General features: G+C 61.1%; 1 long non-coding RNA gene across 1 annotated transcript in view; it reads right to left on the bottom strand.

Moving 5' to 3' along the window:
- Nucleotides 1–740: 740 nt before the first annotated feature.
- LOC142818902 (uncharacterized) overlaps nucleotides 741–22851 on the bottom strand; it is a 58892-nt gene continuing 36781 nt past the window's right edge. Inside the window, exons 3-5 of the long non-coding RNA XR_012896597.1 lie at nucleotides 19603–19688; nucleotides 3620–3757; nucleotides 741–3362 (exon numbers count right to left, since the gene is read on the bottom strand). This is a non-coding gene — a long non-coding RNA (uncharacterized LOC142818902). The remainder of the gene's footprint in view (nucleotides 3363–3619; nucleotides 3758–19602; nucleotides 19689–22851) is intronic.

The raw sequence follows: 22851 nt of genomic DNA, 5'->3' as shown, positions 1-22851 counted from the left end.
TGGCACCTGCCTGCCCCTGAGGCCGGCCAGCCCGGCTGGATTGCGAGGCGACGCTCCAGCCCTTTCGACGTGGAGCCCAGAGGCCCTAGGCCTGCCAGGAGCACCCAACTTCAAACCTGGGGCCACCCGCTCCCGGCACTTACAGGAAGGCCAGGGGAGGGGGGGATGCATGGGGCCAATCCTGGCCTGTTGATCCCGCAGGCATGTGGGGAGAATAGAAGGGGGGGGGCTGCGGCTTTACCCCCGGAGCCAGCAACAGCCCAACGAAGGAAGGACGCAAACCGGCCCCTCTTTAATGAGGGGAACTTTATTTGCTCCTGAGATGGAGCATCCAGGAGCTACGGAGCTGACGTTTACGAGGAGCCGAGCGATAATAAGGCCAGGTCGTTCTTCCTTCCCTCCCCACGGCCCCACCGCCCGCCCCAACTATCTCCTGGCGGGAAGGGTCTCTTTCTCAGCCGGTCCGGACCACGCAGCGCTGCCTCGCCCCCGGCCCAGATCCGCCCCCCACCCCGCACTCTTCTCCAGCCCCCCCCCCCCGACTCCTCCCTGCAAACGGGCGCACGCAGCCCCTTGCCGGCGGTTGCAATCCAAGCACATTTGTCTTGTGTCTTATAGGCCGCGGCTGCCGCCTTTTTATTGCAAGCTTGGTGGAGTCCTGCTTGTTAGATTGAATTACATGATTCACTGTTTGATGGTGCTTTTCTATTGCCTTATAAATTTTGTTTATTCCTTCCCTGACCCTTTATTTACAGCCTGGGATTTCTCACCAGATACAAAATAAATTTATAAACAAATCAATTAAATATTTCTTCACAATTTGTCAGCCCCCTCCACAAAAGACACACAATATTTCCAAGAGTTATGGCTGCGGGGAGCGCGGCGCATGCTGCAGCCAGCACCACCCGGCCCCACGGCGGAGCCCGGGGCCTGCCAGCCGGCGCTTTACGCTGACTCAGCGCGGGGGCAAGGCGCAAGAGGCTGGCTCTGAGTTGCGCTGGTTGGCGAGGGGCGCGCAGAGGGGGGTTCCCGCACGTCGGAGTTGGGCGTGGGGAAGATTTCAGGACGTGGGGGGCGGTGAGGGGGCGGGAGGAACTGCTGGTTGGGGGTTGGGGATGAGATCTGGAGTGTTCCCTGCAAGCCAGGCGCTTGGGCGGCCCCTCTGGAGAGATTCAAATGCCACCCAGCTGGTTAGCCGAGTGTCCGCACCCAGCAGGGTGTGGTTCTACGGGTGGTGCACATCTGCACATGCCCTGGTGCACAGCACAGCATTTATTCTGCACATGGATGGAAAAGATAGGACAGAACAAAGGAGCAGGAGCAGCCAAGGGGCCGCCCAGTCGGATGGTTGCCTGGTAGACGGCAGGCAGTGAGTGGGGGGGGGGTCGCTGCCCCGTTGGGCCCAGGGTGCAACTCTGGATCCCAACCGGATCCAAACTACAGCCCATCTCTGTAGGAAAGGTAGAGAGCTCAGCGGGAGGGGGATGGATTGAGGGAGGGGAGGGGTTGTGGGGTCTATATGGGGAGAGATGGACTAAGAGGTCTGGAGAGAGAGAGAGAGATGCATGGAGATAGATAGATGGGGTGGGTGGGGATAGATAGATAGATGCTGAAGAGGGTCCCTTGGCCGGGGAACAGGCAGACATACAGACAAGCAGACACATGGACAAACTCTGAAATATATAGGAGATAGCTATCCTTGTCTTCACCTCTGCCCCCTGCTGGCCCAATGGGGTTATAACTGTCCCAGTCCCCATCTCTGGCCCCTGACTGCCCCCTTGTGGTCATTCTGCAGTATAACTGTCCCTCCTACCAGACCCCTCCCTTTCCATTTGGTGAGAAACAATCCAATTCCAGGCACATCCCATTGTCCTGGCACAACCAAACCCCGATCTTGCTTAAAGTTAGGAGAAGAGGAAGCTGCCTGCCACAGTGGGTGACCCTAGCTCTGACCGGGTGTGACGTAGTGGGGGGGCCTTGCTAGGGCTGTGGCGACCTCTGCTGTCTGGTCATTATGCAAAGGGGGCTCCAAACCTGTCTGACCAGCTAACCCCCATGGGGAGAAACAAAGGAAGGTGAATGCTGCCCCTGGCTGGGGGGCGGGGCTGGAGGAGAGTTAGTTTTAGTTTCTGTCGGGGAGCATGGAGGAAGCAGCCTCAGCAACAGGCTGGGGGGTTTAGAAGCCGAGACACCCCCCCCCATCTCAAGGGGGGCTGAGGCATCCTAGGCCTGCCCTGTAACCTGATGCCATCTGTGCTGTGCTGTGCTGTATCCTGGAGAAGCAATAAACTCCCTCTATTCTACTGGCTGGGGGAGTCTGTTCGTGCCATTCCAGGGGTGCAGGAGGCGGGGGACCCCCAACGCGCCGTCACACCGGGTAGGCGAAGTTCTTCAACAAATGGACTCGCAGATAGACACACACAAAGTTGCTAAAGTTTATATTATATTATGAACCATTTCCACCACGATGAAAGGCAAACAAAATATTTCAGTTCACAAAACAGCCTTTTGTCCTGATTTGGGAGGAACCCTGAACAGAGAATTCTGAGCCGTGCCCATGGAAACGCCAGTTTTTCCAGCCTCTCGGATGGCAGCACCAGAGCCTGACGCACACAAGGCACGGAACGCACCTGCTGTCACAGTTCTTGGCGGCTGCACCCCTCTCAGATCCAGGTGCTAGATCAGAACAAGCACCTCCATGAATCGGCGAGTCCCTCCCTGGCGCAGGCCTGGGCGGCAGTGTGCTAGGTGCGGTACCAACACACAGAGTTCAAAATGAAATACCCAAGGGGGAAACTGAGGCACAGAAAGGGAGCCTGACTTCCCCAAGGTCATGCAGCAGAACCAGGAATAGACCATCCCGTGCTCTCACCACTGGGCCATGCTCCCGCCACAGCCTGAGGGTCTCTGGTTGCCACAGGACGCAGTGACTTCGGTGTGACTTTGTCAAAAAAATCTCATTCTCCTTGTCTATATTTAGCTGAGTTATTTTGTTCTGTGGCTCCCCTAGCACAGCCACTTGGCTCTGGGGCACCTGCAAATCACTCCCGTGTTGGGCTCTTTCCGGACACGCCATCCCCACCTGCCGGAGAAAGCCAGCGGCTTTTCAGCTTTGCGGCTAGTCCCCCTGCAAGACGCACGAGGCCGCGGGAAGGCTGTTTACACTGCATATGAACAGGAGTCGTTTCCCATGACTTAGATGCCAAGTTCCATGCTCAGAGCAGCACGGCCGGGCTGGCCTCCAGTTCTCTGAGCGCTCTCCGGCGTCGAGGGAGGGGCAGTCAGGTGGGCAGCTGTGATGCCTAGTGGTTACAGCAGAGTTCAAGGCGTCGGGCCTGAAGGACGGTGCCATCTCTTACCTGCTATTTGATTTATAGCAGCAGTTAGAACAGGAGCGGGCGGGATACAGTCCATGGACCGGAGCCGGCCCACCAAGATGCTGGATCCGGCCTGTGGGCTGCCCACTCTGGCCCATGGGCCGCCCTGCGGGCACCCAAGCCTCTGCCCCAGATCACAACCCCCTCCCTCACCCAAACCCCCTCTCAGCCCCCACCCCCTCCCTACTACCCCCAACCTCCATCCCAAACCCCCTAGAAAAAAGCAGCCCTTGACCTCTTACCAAAATCTTGGGAGTGCCCCCATCACAAATGATTGCCCATCCCAGAGTTAGAGGCTCCAGCGCAGCTCAGACCCCCTGTGCAAGGCTCGGCACCGACACAGAGCAAGAGGCAGGCCCTGTCCCCAAATTACTCACAGCCTGAATGGACAAAAGGGAAACCGAGGTACCAAGGGGGCCTTGGCTTTCCCCAGAGCTCAGACTAGAACCTGGGAGTCTTGAATCCCTGGCTGGGTCTTTGCACCACTAGGCTGCACTGCCCCATCCCCCAGATTTTCTTTAGCCCCTAGCCTAGCAGCCAGGCTACTGAGCTAGGAGTCAGGAGATCTGGGTTCTATTCCCAGGTCCCTGCTCCGGACCTTGCAGGTCACATCTCTCAACGCAGAAGCGGGTCACCCCTGCCCCTGGGGGGATGTTTGTTACTGAGGCCACTTGTAACAGCAACTGTGACCCCCAGACTATTCATGCCTAGGTCACTAGGACCTTTACGAGGGAGCAGTGCTGTGTCCTGCCCACTCCAAGGTAAACTGAGGCACGGAGCAGCGCTGCATCCTGCCCACTCCTAGGTAAACTGAGGCACAGAGCAGTGCTGCGTCCTGCCCACACCTAGGTAAACCGAGGCACGGAGCAGTGCTGCGTCCTGCCTACTCCTAGGTAAACTAAAGCACAGAGCAGTGCTGCGTCCTGCCCACTCCTAGGTAAACCGAGGCACGGAGCAGTGCTGCGTCCTGCCTACTCCTAGGTAAACTGAGGCACAGAGCAGTGCTGCGTCCTGCCCACTCCTAGGTAAACCGAGGCACGGAGCAGTGCTATGTCCTGCCTACTCCTAGGTAAACTGAAGCACAGAGCAGTGCTGCGTCCTGCCCACTCCTAGGTAAACCGAGGCACAGAGCAGTGCTGCGTCCTGCCCACTCCTAGGTAAACCTCGCTCCCTTTGGGGAGCCCTGGGGTGGCTGGGAACCCGGGCGGAGGGAGGCAGGCAGCATTGACCTCCCAGCCGCCACGCACAAGCCAGGAGCCCCTGACACTTTGATGGCGCGGCTGAAATACTGTCTTTTTCTAAAATTTACCTGCGTGCAACCTGGGGCCCTTGCAGTGATTTGCAGCGGCTGTAAAACTGCCTCCCGCCAGCCCCTGCTGCCCCCAGAGGCCCCTGCTGGCGTGCGCCCAGCCGGGGGGGCCTGCCACGTGCAGCACCTGCGCCCGCCAGCAATGCCGAGTCAGGCCGTACCCGCGCTGAACCTTCGCCACCTGCTGCGCCGCCGGAGGGCTGCCTCGGCCTGGCTCCCCGCGGGGCTCGCCGCAGTGCCCCGGCCTCGTTCCGCGCCCGTTCGCAGAGCCCCAGGAAGCAGCCCAAAGCACTTGACCCTGGAATGCAGCCACCTCTGGGGGGCAGCGCGGGGCGCGAGGCCACGCAGCAGCACGGGAAGGCGATTCCACGCTCTCCCTGCCACGCACGATGGGGGGAGGGAGGGGGCTGCCCCCCAGGCCTGTGCCACCGTACACAGGAGTCCAGAGACCGACCGGGTTGAGCATTAGGGGGCGGATGCTGAACTGGGGAACCGGGACGCCATCGGTTCAAGTTAACCGGTGGGGCTGGAGTCGGGTCCTGTCTGCAGCGGGGGAGGGGGGGCCACTCCAGCCCCACGGGGGGCTCGCCGTGGACAGGGGCTGCACCAGTGTCCCCCTGCGGTGCCACTCCAGCCCAGCTGCGGGCGGGGGAGCAACACCCCCCCCCCCAGTTACGCCGTTAACCAGTGTGACCACGCGTCGAGCCAGTGACCACATGACAAGGGATTTTACACCCCTGGGAGCAGCATCCACCATCGTCGCACAGACCCCCGAGGCGCCCGGCTCCGCTGAGTCCCACGGGGAGAGCCGGGGGCTGAGGCGCAGGGGAGGGCGGGGGCTGCCGGGGCCCGGGGAAGGCAGCCGGCATCAGAGGCCTGGCTTTTTCGGCGGCTTGGCAGAATCCCAGTTGCCATGACGACCACCCTCTGCGTTGCCATGGCACCGCTCGTCGCCGCGTTGGGGGGGCCCATGAGCAGAGGCTGGTCCAGGGAGGCGCTGGACCCCGCAGCCGCAGGCACGGGCGAGCTCCCGGCTCGGGCCACAGCAGGAACCCAGCCCTCATCCAGCAGCAGGGCCCCAAGCCAGACCCCCGGCCGGTCGGCTGCGCAATCCCCACACGGGCTTCCAAGGCCGGCGGGTTTTTAAAAAGAATCGGGGACGGGGGCGCAGTTTTAGTCACGTCCTGCTTTTGGAGCCCACGTCCAGGCTTCCCTCTGGACCCCCAGGGCTGGGACCTCGGGCCCCCAATGCCCTCCGAAAATCCGGCCCTTTCGTCCTTTCGTTCAGCGGGCGCTGAGGGGCGGCGGAATCACGGGACTCCGGGCACTGGGGCTTGGTGCTGACGAGCTATCGCCGCCCAATAGCGATGCCCTTTGGAAACTCCAGCTGGGATTGTCCACGGACGGCAGGTAACACGCTGCCTCGGCCCTTTGCAAGAGGCCGCACGACAGGCCGGGTCCTGGAAATGTAAGCCGCGGATTAGCCGGTCCCTGCTCCAATCATCTGCCAGTCAAAGGGCGAGGAAGCCAGGGCCCCCTGCAAGCCGGGTGCTTGGGCGGCCACTCCGCAGAGAGTCAAACGCCGCCCCCCTGATTAGCAAAGCGTCCGCAGCCGGGCTCTTTGTCTCTCCCAGTGGTGCCCATTTGCACAGGCACAAATATTTATTCTGCACATTTGGAAAGAAACCCACGCAAGGCTGGGAAAGATTAGCGGGCACGTCGGAGGAGGCAGGGATGTTTGGAGTGGGCGGGACGTTCCCTCCAGCCCTTTCCGTCCATGTGTGGAATAGTGTGCGCGCGCGCTGAAGTGTGTGCACCAACGGCAGAAACACAAACCCTAACGGGGGGCTCTGTTGGAGCCACCTTTGTGATGCTCATCTTCCGCTCTGCCCCCAGTGGACCTTTCGCCACAGACAATCCCCATTGCAAGAGCCTCCAGTAATGGCCTCTCCCATCTTGCTTAGGGGGGCTGGGTGGTGACAGGACCCAAACAGAACGTCACAGGGCCTTGATTCTAACCCCTCCCAGGGACTCGCTGCCCCCCAAAGGGGCAGACCCCCCAGCAATGTCGGGCTGATGCCCCAGAAGGGCAGCTCTGCATTCTGTCCAGCCCCCGTGTGCAAAGGGCGGGGAAAGGAGCGGTGGAACCAAGGTGACATGTGGTTGTGCCTCAGTTTCCCCATCTGCACCGAACACACCAAGGCAAGGCAGGCATGACCGGGGTATGAGAGGAGGGGCCTGGCTGGCAGTGTAGGCCAGTAGTTAAGGCCGAGGACTGGAAGCCAGGACTTCTGGGTTCCCTGGCTGGTTGACACTGGTCAAATCATTCCCCTGCTCGGTGCCCCTCGCCTGTGAGCACTTTGGAGCAGCGGCTGCCTGAGCAGCACCCGGCCCAGTGAGGCCTCTTGGAAGCACCTTAATAAACACTGTTCCCAGGTCTGCTGCGCTCGGGCGTCGGAGGGGACCCCGTGCTCCTCCGCCATCGTCTGGAGACACAGGAGAGGGGGCAGGGGTCTGGCCTGGGGGCCACAAGTGTCAGCATCACAGCCCGAGCGGCTGTCCAGCACCCCCGCTCCTCCCCCGCGCACAAACCCAGCCCTGGCCAGGAGCCCGACAGGCTGTTAACTCCCCTGCCTCCAGCAGCTGGTCCAGACTCTGGACTGCCTTGGGTGGAGCAGACATGTGATGGACACAAAGGCCATGGCATGAGGTGGAGAGAGACACACACTGACACGGGGACACGCATGTTCCGATGCCGATCCCCATGCTCACCTGGACACAAAGACACGCATGTATATATATATGTACCCATGCACGCGTGTACGCCCACTCAGACATACCTTCAGTGCCCGGGGCCGGTATACACACACACACACACGCAGACAGGTGCACCAACACACACAGCCACACCCGTCCATATGGACACATATGCCTGGGGCACGTGCTCCTCCAACAAAGCTACACAACACATGCCCCACCATGCAGCCCCGCAGCCACCCATGTTACACACCCTGGGGAGCATACAACACAGCAAAGAGCTTTCCCGGGATCTCCGAAAACTGGGCAACCGGGCAGCCGAATGGCAGGCGACATTCAGTGTGATAACTGCAAAGCACGGCACGTTGGAAACCAGCGTCCCAGCCAAGAGAGACCTGGGGTCACTGTGGAGAGTTCTCTGAAAACGGCAGCAGGACGCTGGGAAGCATTAAGAAAGGGACAGAGCATACGGCAGAAATGTCAGAGTGCCTTTCTAGAAAGCCCCGGGGCCCACACCCTGTATCCTACGGCCGCCCCTTCTCAGAACCATCTCTTGGCATTGGAAAGGGGCAGAAAATGGCAATAAAATGCTGAGGGTTTGGAACGGCTGCTGCGAGGAGAGCTTAACTAGACTGGGACTTTTCAGCATGGAAAGGAGACGACTAAGGGGGTATGATAGAGGCCTATAAAATCAGGACGGGCATGGAGAAGGTACCTAAGGAAAGGTTATTTATGCTTTCTCACAACACAAGAACTAGGAGTCACCTCATGAAATTAATAGGTAGCAGCAGGTTGAAAACAAATGAAGTATTTTTTCACAGGATGCACAGTCAACCTGTGGAACTCCTCGCCAGAGGATGTGGTGAAGGCCAGGACTCTAACAGGGTTCAAACAAGAGGTAGACACATTCATGGAGGTTAGGTCCATCGATGGCTATTAGTCAGGATGCGCAGGGAGGGCGTCCCTCGCCTCTGTCTGACAGAAGCTGGGGATGGGCGACAGGGGAGGGATCACGCGATGATACCCTGTTCGGTTCACTCCCTCTGGGACACCTGGCCCTGGCCGCTGTCAGAAAACAGGACACTGGACTGGACGGACCTTTGCTCTTATGTTCTTACGTTCATAACAAATACAAACCCAACACACACACCACCATCCCCTACTGCACTCATGCAGACTGTCAGCCCCTCCGCACACACTCCCTGTGCGTGCACACACACACACACACACACACACACACACACACACACACACACGGATGTGCACGCACACACACACACACATCCTCCCATGCACACGCGCACACACACACACACACGGACATGCACACACACACGGATGTGCGCACACACACGTACGCACACACACGGACGCCCTCCCATGCGCACACACGCACGCACACACAGACACACGGATGTGCACACACACACACACACACGGATGTGCACGCACACACACACACACCCTCCCATGCACGCGCGCACACACACACACACAGATGTGCACACACACACACATGTACGCACACAAACGGACGCCCTCCCATGCGCACACACGCACGCACACACAGACACACGGATGTGCACACACACACACACACAGATGCACCCTCCCATGCATGCGCATGCACACACATACACGGACATGCACACGCACACACCGCGCAGGGCCTGTAAATCAGGTCGCTGTGACGCACCAGGTCTCCTAGCACCCTTTTGCGCGCAAGTCCGTTCCGTCCCGGCTCCAGGGCTCTTAGACTGAGAGAACCTGACTGCATTCCAGTAAAATCCACGGTAATGGATGGCCACTATTTCAACCGTGGCTCCTCTTTATTGATTTTCCTTTAATGAAAGTTAATTATAACAATGATTTAATTAATAGAATCTCTCTCTTCCTTTATTGCTTCCCGCATTAGGACTATTAATAAATATGACCCAGACTGACAGCAGAATTAATCATAAACTTGGAATCTCATCCAACGGGCGCGTCTCATCCCAGACTCAATACCAGCCCCAGCGCCAAGCCCATAAAATTTACAAGGGTGGGAGGGTTAATAATACAGGAATTATTATCAAACTTTTACATTCTTAAGTAGGTTTATGAAATCGTCTGTTGAGTTATGGCTAATGACATCAAGGCCAAGGAAACGGCATGGCCAGGGGGTGGTGTCTGTGTGTGTGTGTCTGTGTGAATAACGTTAACAGCCCGCAAAGAACACGTGCAAACACACTGAGATTCTGGCACTGAGAAAAATGTGGAAGATTCCAATGCTAGATAACCGGAGGGTGTGTGTGGGGGGGAGTGTGTGAGTGTGTGTAGATGCTTTACCTGCTCGCAAAGAACACACACATTCATAGACACAAAGATTGGCACTGAGCAAATACGAGAGATTCTAGTGCTAAGTAGGCTTTACCTGCAAAGAACATGCACATACACATAAAGACAGAGGCAATGCCAGGTAGCGTGTGTGTGTGTGTGTGTGTGTATTTTTGTGTGGCTTTACCTGCAAAGAACACGCACATACACATAAAGACAGAGGCAATGCCAGGTAGCCTTTGTGTGTGTGCGCGCGTGTGTAGCTCTACCTGTCTGCAATGCAAGCACACACCTAGCGTGTATGTGTTTTCCTGCCTGCTAGGCACATGCACTTAAATCAGCACAGAGCTCACTGCACCCCGCAGGGCTCTCCGTTAGCTGGGCTCTGCTCCGCAGGGGTCCCCGCCAGCTGCTGTGCTTGGGTGAGCCGTGCCGGCTGGAATTCCAGGCCCAGACTTTTCTGATGTGGGATGCCGACGTTCCCCGGTGCCCGGCCTGGGGCCTGCATGTCACAGCCTGGCCCCGGGGAGCCCCGAGGGCCAGGGGGCCCCGCAGACCCGCATCGGGGGAGCCAGACTCTCAGAAGAGCTGGGAGCCCGTGGGGAACCCCAAACCAAGTGGCCAGGTTTTCCCAAGGACTCGGCCCATTCGTGGGCAAATCCGGGATGTGCCGGGAGTGAGTCTGCTCCACCCTGAGCTACCTGAACCGGAGCCGGGGGCCGGCCTGCGCTGTGGGTGCTGAGCAGGGGAGGAGCTGAGCCGGGGAGCGGCTCTTTGGTGGCAACGTGGATACTCCGCACGCCCTTCGGTGTGTGTCTCGGCCTCGGCGGGGCTCAGCGTCCGCCCGGCCCTGGCAACCGATGACAGCCCCACATGGCTCAGCATTTTGAAGCCAGTCCCACGATTCGTGGCAAGGGCCCTGAGTCACAGGTTTGTCTGAACGGCCTCTGCAAACCGCCCACACCTGGAGCATCCGGCAGCAAATCACTGTGGGGAAGCAGCACTGCAGTGCGGTGTTTCTGCAGGGTCCTGCACCGTGCTCACTGGCAGTGTGGCCTGTATCGCAGTGCGGTGTGTTTCTGCAGGCTCCTGCACCGTGTTCACTGGCAGTGTGGCCTGTATCGCAGTGCGGTGAGTTTCTGCAGGCTCCTGCACCGTGTTCACTGGCAGTGTGGCCTGTATCGCAGTGCGGTGTGTTTCTGCAGGCTCCTGCACCGTGCTCACTGGCAGTGTGGCCTGTACCGCAGTGCGGTGAGTTTCTGCAGGCTCCTGCACCGTGTTCACTGGCAGTGTGGCCTGTATCGCAGTGCAGTGTGTTTCTGCAGGGTCCTGCACCTGCTCACTGGCAGTGTGGTCTGTATCGCAGTGCGGTGTGTTTCTGCAGGGTCCTGCACCGTGCTCACTGGCAGTGTGGCCTGTATCGCAGTGCGGTGTGTTTCTGCAGGCTCCTGCACCGTGTTCACTGGCAGTGTGGTCTGTATCGCAGTGCAGTGTGTTTCTGCAGGGTCCTGCACCATGCTCACTGGCAGTGTGGCCTGTATCACAGTGCGGTGTGTTTCTGCAGGCTCCTGCACCGTGTTCACTGGCAGTGTGGTCTGTATCGCAGTGCAGTGTGTTTCTGCAGGGTCCTGCACCATGCTCACTGGCAGTGTGGTCTGTATCGCAGAGCGGTGTGTTTCTGCAGGGTCCTGCACCGTGTTCACTGGCAGTGTGGTCTGTATTGCAGTGCAGTGTGTTTCTGCAGGGTCCTGCACCGTGCTCACTGGCAGTGTGGCCTGTATCGCAGTGCGGTGTGTTTCTGCAGGCTCCTGCACCGTGTTCACTGGCAGTGTGGTCTGTATCGCAGTGCAGTGTGTTTCTGCAGGGTCCTGCACCATGCTCACTGGCAGTGTGGTCTGTATCGCAGTGCGGTGTGTTTCTGCAGGGTCCTGCACCGTGTTCACTGGCAGTGTGGTCTGTATTGCAGTGCAGTGTGTTTCTGCAGGGTCCTGCACCGTGCTCACTGGCAGTGTGGTCTGTATCGCAGTGCGGTGAGTTTCTGCAGGGTCCTGCACCGTGTTCACTGGCAGTGTGGCCTGTACTGCAGTGCGGTGTGTTTCTGCAGGGTCCTGCACCGTGCTCACTGGCAGTGTGGTCTGTATCGCAGTGCAGTGTGTTTCTGCAGGGTCTTGCACCGTGCTCACTGGCAGTGTGGTCTGTATCGCAGTGCGGTGTTTCTGCAGGGTCCTGCACCGTGCTCACTGGCAGTGTGGTCTGTATCGCAGTGCAGTGTGTTTCTGCAGGGTCTTGCACCGTGCTCACTGGCAGTGTGGTCTGTATCGCAGTGCGGTGTTTCTGCAGGGTCCTGCACCGTGCTCACTGGCAGTGTGGTCTGTATCGCAGTGCAGTGTGTTTCTGCAGGGTCTTGCACCGTGCTCACTGGCAGTGTGGTCTGTATTGCAGTGCAGTGTTTCTGCAGGGTCCTGCACCGTGCTCACTGGCAGTGTGGCCTGTACCGCAGTGCGGTGAGTTTCTGCAGGGTCCTGCACCGTGTTTCAATCAATGCAACTCACAAAGCAGTGATGTTCCTTCCTGCACATGGTACAATAGCAATACCCGCTGCACTAAAACACGGTGGCTGTGTCTAGACTGGCAAGTTTTTCTGCAAAATCATCTGCTTTTGTGGAAAAACTTGCCAGCTGTCTACACTGGCCACTTGAATTTCCGCAAGACACTGCCGATCTCATGTAAGATTGGCAGTGTTCTTGCGGAAATACTGTGCTGCTCCCATTCAGGCAAAAGCCCTCTTGCGCAAATCAATGGCGATTGGGGCTTTTTTGCGGAAAAACGTGTCTAGATTGGCCACGGACGCTTTTCCGCAAAAAGTGCTTTTGCGGAAAAGCGTCCTGCCAATTTAGACGCGATTTTCCAAAAATGCTTTTAATGGAAAACTTTTCCGTTAAAAGCATTTCCGGAAAATCATGCCAGTGTAGATGTAGCCGGCGTGTTCATGCAGGTCTCTGCACCCGCAGGATGGCAATGCAACGTGTAGCACAACACAGTGTGTTCCCGTGGGGCTCTGCGCTGGGCTTCGCTGGCAGCCCCACCGGGCTACAGAAAACACAGCGACTGGGGGGCAGCCGTGGACTGGCTGTTTCGGGGACGCGCTGACAGATGAGCCATTCCCTGCAAAGTGACCCTAGCGCGTGCCATGGCCCGGCTGGTGCTGCCGGGAGATTTGTGTCCATTCACACTCCCGTCTTTGTCCTGATGCCTCTAAATCCTCCTGGAGGAAGAGGCCATCAGCCGGGGACAATCGATGGCACCGCAGTGAGTCACTGGCGGGACCGTGCGCGCTGCCTGCGTGTCTCCAGGCAGGGCCAAGTGCACCATGCAAAGGCCACGGTTCCCAAACGAGGGAGGTGCCCAAACGCCCCAATTTTCAGCACGCTCCACAAAGCCAGCCCTGGCCCGGTGCCCAGACGCTGCGGTGACAGGCACCCTAGAAATGCTTAAAGTGGCTAGATCTGTGGCCTGGCAGCGCCCAAGGCCCCTCTGTCTACACTAGGGGTGCGTCTGCTCGGCTCGCCGCCCGGTACAACACCTGGCGCCCCCTTGGGTATGTGCATGGGCAGCTGCACACCCACTGCTGGCTCTCGGGGCATGTCTGTGCGCACAGAGAATCACACCTCAGATGCAGACGTCTCCTCGGGCAGAGGTGTGTTTGTAACGGCTGCTAGGGCCCCGGGGCTCACCTTGGCCAGCTGACGGGTGTTCAAGTGATGGCACTTGTGCGAAAGCTTGTGGCGAGGAGGGCGTCACCACGTGTGAACACCATCCTCCCAAGACTTGTGACCTAATGCCCCCTCTCCCACAGTGCACATGGTGATATTCGTACGGCAAGCCCAGGCTACGTGGAGGGGGGGGTGGCTTCCTTGTGCCAGGAGACATACTCCTACCTCGTTCCCGTACGTTCGCACACTCGGGGCAGCCAGCTGCCATGACAACACGCCGTGTTTAGTGCACACACTGTGCCACGCTAGTGCGAGGACGTCTCCTCACGTGGGGACTCTCACCCCCAGCTTGCAGCGCAGACGGAGCCAGAGTGACCTGTCCAGGGGCCGAGAAGGCTCATCTGCCCGGACTGCTCGCTCACTAGATGTCCCAGCTCCGGAGCACACGGCCCAGTGCAATGCTAGCGCCTGCCGGGGTGGCCTGTACAGGAGACAAGTGGGTCATGACTTTTGCCTCCCAACTTTTGCCCTCCTGGGTATTATTCACACCCCGGCTGCAGAGAGAGTCCCCTCTCACACCAGGCACTGCCCCAAAGAGCTCACAGCCTGACGAGCTACAGGGTAGGAGGGGAAACTGAGGCTCAGAGCATGGGGAAGTGATTTGCCCAATCCCTTGACCAGCACAGACCTGTGGAACTCATTTCCACAGGATGTTGAAAAGACTAGGACTTTAACGGGGTTCAAAAAAGAGCTAGATACATACATGGGGGTTAGGTCCAGCAATGAGTGTTGGCCAGGCTGGGCAGGGAGGGTGTCCCTTAGTCCTCATCAGACGGCGGCTGCATCAGCTGGGCTGAGCGCTCCAAGGCAGATGGTTTCGCCAGGGCGCCCCGGGAGCGACAGCCCAGCTCCTGCCTGGCTCAGGCCGGCCTCTGGATTCAGCCCCACTCGGAGCCGGGCCCCTGTCCCTGGAGGCTCTCGGGGCGCCCACCTCTGTGCCCCAGCCCCATGGTCCCCCAGCTCCCTTGCTGGGGCTGTGCCCCCAGGGCGGCACTAGTGACCCTGAATGAAAGCGCCCCCCCCCCCCGCACCGTGCCCACGGGCCAGACTCGGGCCCAGCGTCAGTAGCGGGTCTGGCAGCACCGAGTCTGGGAGGGCCGGAGCCGGCTGGGCTCATGCAGGGAGCTAAGGCAGTTTCTGCCCAGCACCCCATGGGCAGGCAGGGGGACGGCAGAGCTTCCGGGCTGAATGTCCCAGGGCCCTGCTCGGTGGGGCCCAGAAGTATGGGAGCAACTGACATTCCTGCCCGAGGATGGCAAAGCCACATTGCCAAAGGATCCCCACCGAGAACAATGGAGTATCTCCTCCCCCCACCGAAAACAACAGAGAAACCCCGCTGAGAAAAGTGGAGTGTCCCTCCCCCATTGAGAACAATAGAGAATCCCCCACCGAGAACAATGGAGTATCCCCTCTCCCATTGAGAACAATAGAGAATCCCCCACCGAGAACAATGGAGTATCCCCTCCCCCATTGAGAACAATAGAGAATCCCCCACCGAGAACAATGGAGTATCCCCTCCCCCTGCCAAGAACAATAGAGAATGCCCCATTGAGAACAGTGGAGTGCCCCTCCCCCCAAGAACAACAGAGAACCCCCCCCACCGAGAACAATGGAGTGCCCCTCCCCCATTGAGAACAATAGAGAATCCCCCATTGAGAACAGTGGAGTTCCCCTCCCCCATTGAGAACAATAGAGAACCCCCCACCGAGAACAATGGAGTATCCCCTCCCCCATTGAGAACAATAGAGAATCCCCCACCGAGAACAATGGAGTCTCCCCTCCCCCTGCCAAGAACAATAGAGAACCCCCCATTGAGAACAGTGGAGTGCCCCTCCCCCCAAGAACAACAGCGAACCCCCCACCGAGAACAATGGAGTATCCTCTCCCTCCAGAACAATGGAGAAGTAGTTAACCCCTCCCCCCCACACTGAGAACAATGGCAATGGAGAACAATGGGAGTCTTTGCCCTCCAAGGACGGTGCCAGCTAGCGGCTGACCAGGCTGCCCCTGCGGGCGGGATTTAGCGCCGGAGCCCGGGGCGCGTCGCGGCAGGCGGAGCAGACGGGACCTGGAGGGCAAAGGCCGGGAGGGGAGGCCGGGCTGTGAACCCGCCGCTCGGAGCGGAAGAGAAGCCCGGGCCCGGCCCTTCGTCAGGCCCTTTCCACCAGCACAGCGCCGTGTTTCACACTCGCCTTGCACTAGTGCAACAGCCGGGCTGAGCCCCGTGATCTTCTCGGGCGGGGGGGGGCGCAGGCTCTGATGACCCCACGGCCCCGCCCGCAGCGCCTCCCCTCCCGGTGCGACCCCCAGGGCCGGGGGCCAGTGGCACCGCTGCGCGGGGGAGGCGGTGAATCCCGGGAGGGGGAGGGGGCTGCTGGACGCGCTGGCAAAGCCCCCCGCGGGGGGGAGGGGCAGCCATTCCCCCATGCCCAGAGCAGGGAAATCGGGAATTTTGCTCTGGCCTCGGCGATTCCTGAGGTGCTAGAGACCCCTGCTGGCTGCTCCGGGAGGAGGCTGCTTCCTCCGCCCCCAGCCCCCGGCTGCCCCCGCCGCCCGCGGGGAAACGGGCCAGGCCGGGCTGCCTCGGGGGCTGGGCCGGGTCCACGGCCAGGGTGACTGGCCGTAGGGAGGGGGGGCCATGCCCCCAGCTCCAGGACGGGCTTTAGGAGCCTCTGACCTGGATGCGCCTTGCGCCCCAGCTCCCCTGAAGCCCCCGCCCGGCTGCCTTCCTGGAGGGGCCCGAGCCAGCTCAGCCCCCGGGGGCAGCGGGGCTTTCGGACCAACCTGGGGCAGCTGCCGGGGGGCAGGATGCGGCTCCCGCCTGCCTAGGGCCGAGGCTCCCCCTTGGCTAGCGGCAGAACGGGGTCTACGGCTCTTGGGTGAATGGCTCCGGTTCCGCCCCCGGGCGCCGCGCTGCTCGGTCTCACCCACGAGCCAGCGGCCGGTGCCCCCAGGGCGTTCCCCGGCGGCACCCTCCCAAGGCTCGTCCGGGAACGAGCAGAGAGCCGCCAGGCGGGGCTGCCGGATACGCCCCCCTACGGCCGGGCCCTTGGGGCCCTGCGTGACCCCGAACGCGCCAGGCAGGAGACAGGAGACCCGGCTGGCGGGCGAAGCAGCCCCCAGGGAGTCCCGCTCGGCCCCGCTTGCCAGCCCCCCAGGGAGCAGAGCCCTGTTGGGGGCCCAGAGAAATGCCCCCCACCCCGCCACACAACCCCAAACCCACGCTGCACAAGCGCCGTCGTGACACACGCCGAGGCACACTCGCACCACACACTCATGCACTGGCAACACACACACGTGCGTACACCACAAATGAATGCACCCTCGCCACACACTCACACCCAGCACACTCACGCCACATAAGGACACTCCTACCCCCCCACCACCACTCACCCCACACACAACACACACCTTCACCCAGACAAAACAGCCCCCCCTTACCACACACACTAGCACACAACACGCACCCCCTCACCCAAACACACACCGTTATCCCACACACTAATACACAATACACACACCTTCACCTCCCCACAGTCTCACCCAAACACCTGCACCCCTTTTTACCCCCCACACTAACACACACACACACCAAGCCAACGCACACTCACCTTGCGCTCACTTACACCTCACCTCCGAGAGCACCCCGCCACCGCACACACCCCCCGTCCCCGCCCGCCAGTCACCCACGGGGCCTCTCCCTCACCCCTCCGGGGCCAGGACAGAAGCCCCAGCAGCCTGGAGGGCCCAGGCCTGGTCTCCTCTCCCTGCGCCTGGCTCTCTCCGCGAGGCGCTTGCCAGCTGGGGGCATTAGGCAGCCCCGCTCTCCCCTCCCCCCGCCAGGAATTGCCCCTCGGCAGCCACTAGACCTGGGCGCAGGCGCCTGCCGCTCGCCCCGGCCCCATAAGTGCTAAAGGGCCCTCGGCTGGCTGGGGAACGCACAGACCATCCCGTGGCGTGAAACCTCACTCCGCTGCCACCGCCCTTCACCCAGGCTACACAAACGGGTGGTCGAATGGCGGGTGCAGGTCCTACACCCAGCTCCGCCTCTGACCACTGGACTCAAGTCTCTCCCCTGCCCTGTGCCTCAGTTTCCCCTCCTGCCCTTGGTCGGTTCAGCCTGTGAGCCCCTTGGGACAAAGGCCATTTTGGTCCTCGCCTCAGCCGATCCCCCCTCTCCCCCCCCCCCCCCGGCTCTGCTGCTGCTGCTGCTCAAACAGCTGGAATGACGGAGGAATAGCTGGAGCCCTGACACCCATGGCCGGCCAGCGCCCGCGAGGTATTTCCAGACCAAAAGGAACCTGATGGTGGGGGATGAATTGCAAGGCTGGAGCCGTCTTTGCACGGTGCCCGGAGGTCAGATGGGAGCGACAGAGCCAGGTACAGCTGGGGAGAGCGAGCCGGGCAGCAGCGTCACCCCAGGAGACGGAACCCAGCTCCCGGGTACCCTGGACGCACTGAGAGGCCCATATTCTAGCTACACACACCTTTGTCAGTCTGTCCCCGTGCACACCCACCCCTATGTCCCCGTGCACACCCTCCTGTCTGTCCCCGTGCACACCCATCCCTGTGAACCCATGCACACCCATCCCTCTGTCCCATGCATACCCATCCCTGTGTCCCCGTGCACACCCATCCCTGTGAACCCGTGCACACCCATCCCTGTGTCCCTGTGCACACCCATCTCTGTGTCCCGTGCACACACCCCGTCTGTCCCCATGCACACTCATCCCTGTGAACCCGTGCACACTCACCGGTCTGTCCCGTGCACACCCATCTGTGTCCCCATGCACACCCTCCCATCTGTCCCCTTGCACACCCACCTGTCTGTCTCATGCACACCCATCCCTGTGTCCCATGCATACTCATCCCTGTGTCCCCGTGCACACCCACCCATCTGTCCCTGTGCACACTCACCGGTCTGTCCTGTGCACACCCATCTGTGTCCCCATGCACACCCTCCCGTCTGTCCCCTTGCACACCCGTCTGTCCTCGTGCACACCCACCCATCTGTTCTCGTGCACACTCTCTCATCTGTCCCCATGCATACTCACCTGTCTGTCCCCATACACACCTATCTCTGTGTCCCCGTGCACACCCACCCGTCTGTCCCCTTGCACACCCGTCTGTCCTCGTGCACACCCACCCATCTGTTCTCGTGCACACTCTCTCATCTGTCCCCATGCATACTCACCTGTCTGTCCCCATACACACCTATCTCTGTGTCCCCGTGCACACACCCATCTGTCCCCGGCACACCATCTATCTCCCCAGCCTTCTCTCACTCGCCCATGGCCTGGGCTGCTCCCTTGTGATGGGTGGGACAGGCGGGCTGGGCCCAGCAGGCGGCGGCTCTCAGCTTCGCACAGCGGTTCTGCAGGGCCCTGCTCCGCACATGGGGGGACAGGCAGGGCCCTGCCCCTGCTCCCGCTCGTTGTCCTGCCGCTTGGTTTGGCTCCAAAGGCAGCTGGCGGCAGCTTGTGCTGGGCCTGACAAGGGGCCCCGTGCACAGGCTGCCGGAGTTGCCCCTCCTCCATCCCCGGGCCCGATCCTGTGAGCTCCAGAACAGGGCTGGGCTGGGGACGGGTGGGGGCCTTGGCATCATGAGGGGCAGCTGGATAGCAAGGGGCAGGCTGCTGGCTATCCCTCCCCCCCCCCCCCCGGCTGCTTTGAACCCTTCTGCTGCCCTCCTCCAGCGCACAAGTGTCCAACGAGCAGCCGAATCTCAGAGCCACCACCCCCCCGGCGTGCAGCTGGACATGGGGCCGGGGGTCACACGTCCCACCTCGGGGGCAGGGGAATGGGTGACGGGGCAGGACTCGAATCCACCCCCGAGTCACTCCGGGCCTGCGGGGGAGTCCCAGGGGGCCCCGAGCTCCCCAGCCCAGATGGCACTATCAGCCCCCGGGCACACAGGCCCTGGATTAACCCCACACACCTTGACGCATTTATTGGATTTTAAGGGGATCAGGCAGATCACTGCTGCACCCCAAGGTCTGTACAAAGGGGCCATGCGAGGCGTCCAATGAAAGCTCGTGTCCTACCGGTTCTGTGTCTGCTACGCACGTACCGGCGGGACGTCTCCTGTGGGGATATGGAGACGGGCTGGTCCTGGCGATGTTCTCCGCCTGAGACGGAGCCGTGGGCCTGGACGGCCTGTTGTAAAGAGCAACTGTTCAGTCAGGGACTCTGCTAATTAGCGCAGCTCCAGGGACAGTGGCTGTCAAGGTGCCCAACACGCCTGAGGGATGCTCCGGAGACCTGCAAAGCAGCCAGTATCCAATGGCTGCCGACACGGGACACGGGGACAGGTCACTGGTACCCGGGATGGATAGAAAGTGCCATGAGGCGACTCCATCCGGCCTTCAATTCTGCTCCTGTTCCCAGATGCAGCCTCGCGAGGGACAGAGCCGGGAAGGATTGTCGACCCCTCCTGCCATAGGACGGGCCCCAGAGCCGTCTAAGCTGGCGGTTTGGAACAGCTCTGCCGAGAGCCTGCACCGAGAGCTGGGCGACTGGTGCGTGTGACGTGTTCCCCTTCGCACTCGCCGCCTTTTCCTTCTTTTATGAATAAACCTTCGGCTCTTAGATGCTAAGGACGGGCCCAGCGCGCCCTTGTGGGTACGATCCACAGCGCAAATTGACCGGGACCTGGGGCTGGTTCTCTGGGAGGGGGAGGAGCCGTTGGGGGTGGGTGAGGTTGGTTCTATAGCCCCCCACCTGTGCGGGCCCCGGGGCGGATTGGGGCACAGGGAGAGCTGGGGTGTCCGGGGGGTTTTGCTCGTGAGGTTCCTGCCGGCCGGATTGGCGGCTGGAGCGCTCGGTGGGACCGGCGTGTGGCCTGTTTGGAAGGGCCCCAGTCAGGGGCAGTAAGGAGCCCTGGTTTTGAGCAATTCGCCCTGAGCGGACGCCATCGGCGGTGCCCAGACCCGGCCCAGCCCGACACAGGGGCCCCAGGGGGCCCCGAGTCCCCCTGGCCCAGCCAGCGCTCTCTGCCCCCCTTGGCACACAGACCCTGGATCGCATCGCAGGGGGTCGCTCCCTGCCGGCTCCAGGCCATGTCAACCCAACCCAGCCGGGCCCCCCGACTCCCACCGGCCTCTGCATTCCTCTGCCAAGCCCCCCGCCCCATCCAGCCCCCCCCACGCTGGCCCCAGGCCCGCCCAGTGGGGCTCACATGCCGGGTTCCTGAGATACCGAGCAGGGCCCCCGCCCACAGCTAACGCCGGGAGCCTGGAGCCACTGGGAGGAAATTCCCTTCCCAGGGAGACCGAGCCCCTGGCCATGGGGGGCCCAGCCTGGCAGCCCCACTAATCCCCAGTAGGGGAAGGCTTGACGAGGGGATTAACGAACAGCGGGGGCAGGGGCGGGGAAAGAGCTGAGCAGCTGGAGAGGGGGCTGTAAGGGGGCAGCTGGGTTCAAGGCATGGGGGGGATGTGCAGGGCAGGGATTGGGGGGGCTGTGGATCCAGCGACAATGTTCCATGATCCGTGCAGCCCCCCCCCCCCCACACACACCCTCCCCAGATCTCACTCAGGCAGCAGGGGCTGGACCTAACTACAGCCCATCGGGGGGGGGGGGAGATAATACGGGGGGGAGCCACTGGCCCTTTAAGGGGAAACAAAACACCAGCTCCTTGGTGCCCCCCCATGCAGCGCCCCCTGTGTGACGGGGGTGGGAATGAGACTTGGGGCAGGCTCTGCCCTGGACACCATGGGGGGCTGAGGGTCACCTGCCATGTGGAGCCGGGCGTGTGCAGCCTTGCAGAGCCCTGCCCCCTGCATTGATACCTGAGCCCCCCGCCCCCGGCAACCACACCCCCCCTGTGGAACCCCAGCGCCTCCCCCTTTGTACCCCCCCGAGCTCGTCCCTGGGGCATGGAACAGGCAGGCCGGGGCTCTCGCCGTCTCCAGCTCGCCCTTGGCTGCGTCCTTCAGGCCAGTCGCCCGGTCCCTCCGCTCGCTGGCCTACAAAGCCTCCAGCCAGGCTGCCCCCTTCCCACTGCGCTGGGGGCTGGAGGAGCCACAGCCCCCGAGCTGGGTAAAAGGGGAGGCTGCAACGCACCCTTGGCACCGCTCCGCTATGGGGAGGCAGGACCAGAGCCGGGCGCATCATTCTCTGCAGGAATCCGGGCCCTGCTCCTCCCCAGAGCCGGGCGCATCATTCTCTGCAGGAATCCGGGCCCTGCTCCTCCCCAGAGCCGGGCGCATCATTCTCTGCAGGAATCCAGGCCCTGCTCCTCCCCAGAGCCGGGCGCATCATTCTCTGCAGGAAAACTGTCTGGCTTTCTAGGATCCTCTCCCTAACTCTCTCCATGCTGCTCACCTAGGACAACCCCCACCCTAACACACGCCTGCCCCCGGCTTCTACCCCATCCTCCCTGGGCTCCCACAGAGCCCCTCCTCCACCAGTACACCCCCCCTCAGTGTCCCTGATAATCCACAGATGTGCAGAATACATTTTGTTGCATTCACATGTGCAGATGTGCACCACCCATAGAAACACCTGCTGTGGGCTGTGTGGGTGCTCTGCTAATCAGCAAGGTGGCACCTGAATCACCCGAGTAACCACCCAAGCGCTCATTTTACAGGGAACACTGCCCCTACCCTGTCTAATCCTGCCCCCAAACACACACACCAGCCCCTGTCCGCTCCGGCTGCCCCGTTTGCACCGGGAAACCTTGCCCCAGCTATGCATAGGTCTGGTGCCTAATGGAAAGGTTGCCTGAAGCTCTGCCCACAGTCCCTAGGCTCCTAGGGTGGCTGGATATTATCACCCGTGAAATAGCCAGCGATGCTGACGTTGCATCATCATTAGGTTCCAGAGTTAACGGTGTCAGCAATGGAAGGCCCAGTCCAGGCCTGTGCCTCTTTCAACTCAGCACTACTTAGTTGCCCAGTCATGCTCCGAAGGTTTGGCCAGGGGGATGAGGGAGAGTCATCAGCCATAGAGTGATACAAGAGTCAGGCTGAAATTGTCCGGAGTGGCCCCGGGTTGCAGGTGCCTCCCCACAGCCATTACTGTTTCCCCGAGGGCACCCATGGGGCCGGGAGGGTGAATTCCCGCTCCCCCCGGGTGGGAGCATGGGATCCTAGGCCTTGCACCAGGGTCTTTTGTCACAGCGGCTTGGAGGACTCCGGGAGTGGGGCGCGGACGACCCTCCCTGCCCCAGTCACGGGGCGGTGCCGGGCGACCCCGGCCGGCGTCTGATCCATCGCCCACCCCCCGCGCTCGAACCCGTGAGACGCCCCCCTCTCGGAGCGTCACCCGGCGTCACACGGCGTCACACGGCCGGAGGTTGGGGGTGGGCAGGAGTCAC

The sequence above is a fragment of the Pelodiscus sinensis genome, chromosome 19, assembly GCF_049634645.1.
Source record: "Pelodiscus sinensis isolate JC-2024 chromosome 19, ASM4963464v1, whole genome shotgun sequence".
Taxonomy (NCBI): Eukaryota; Metazoa; Chordata; order Testudines; family Trionychidae; genus Pelodiscus; species Pelodiscus sinensis.
The sequence above is the reverse complement of the archived record's forward strand: the minus strand, read 5'-3'. Positions and strand labels throughout refer to the sequence as shown.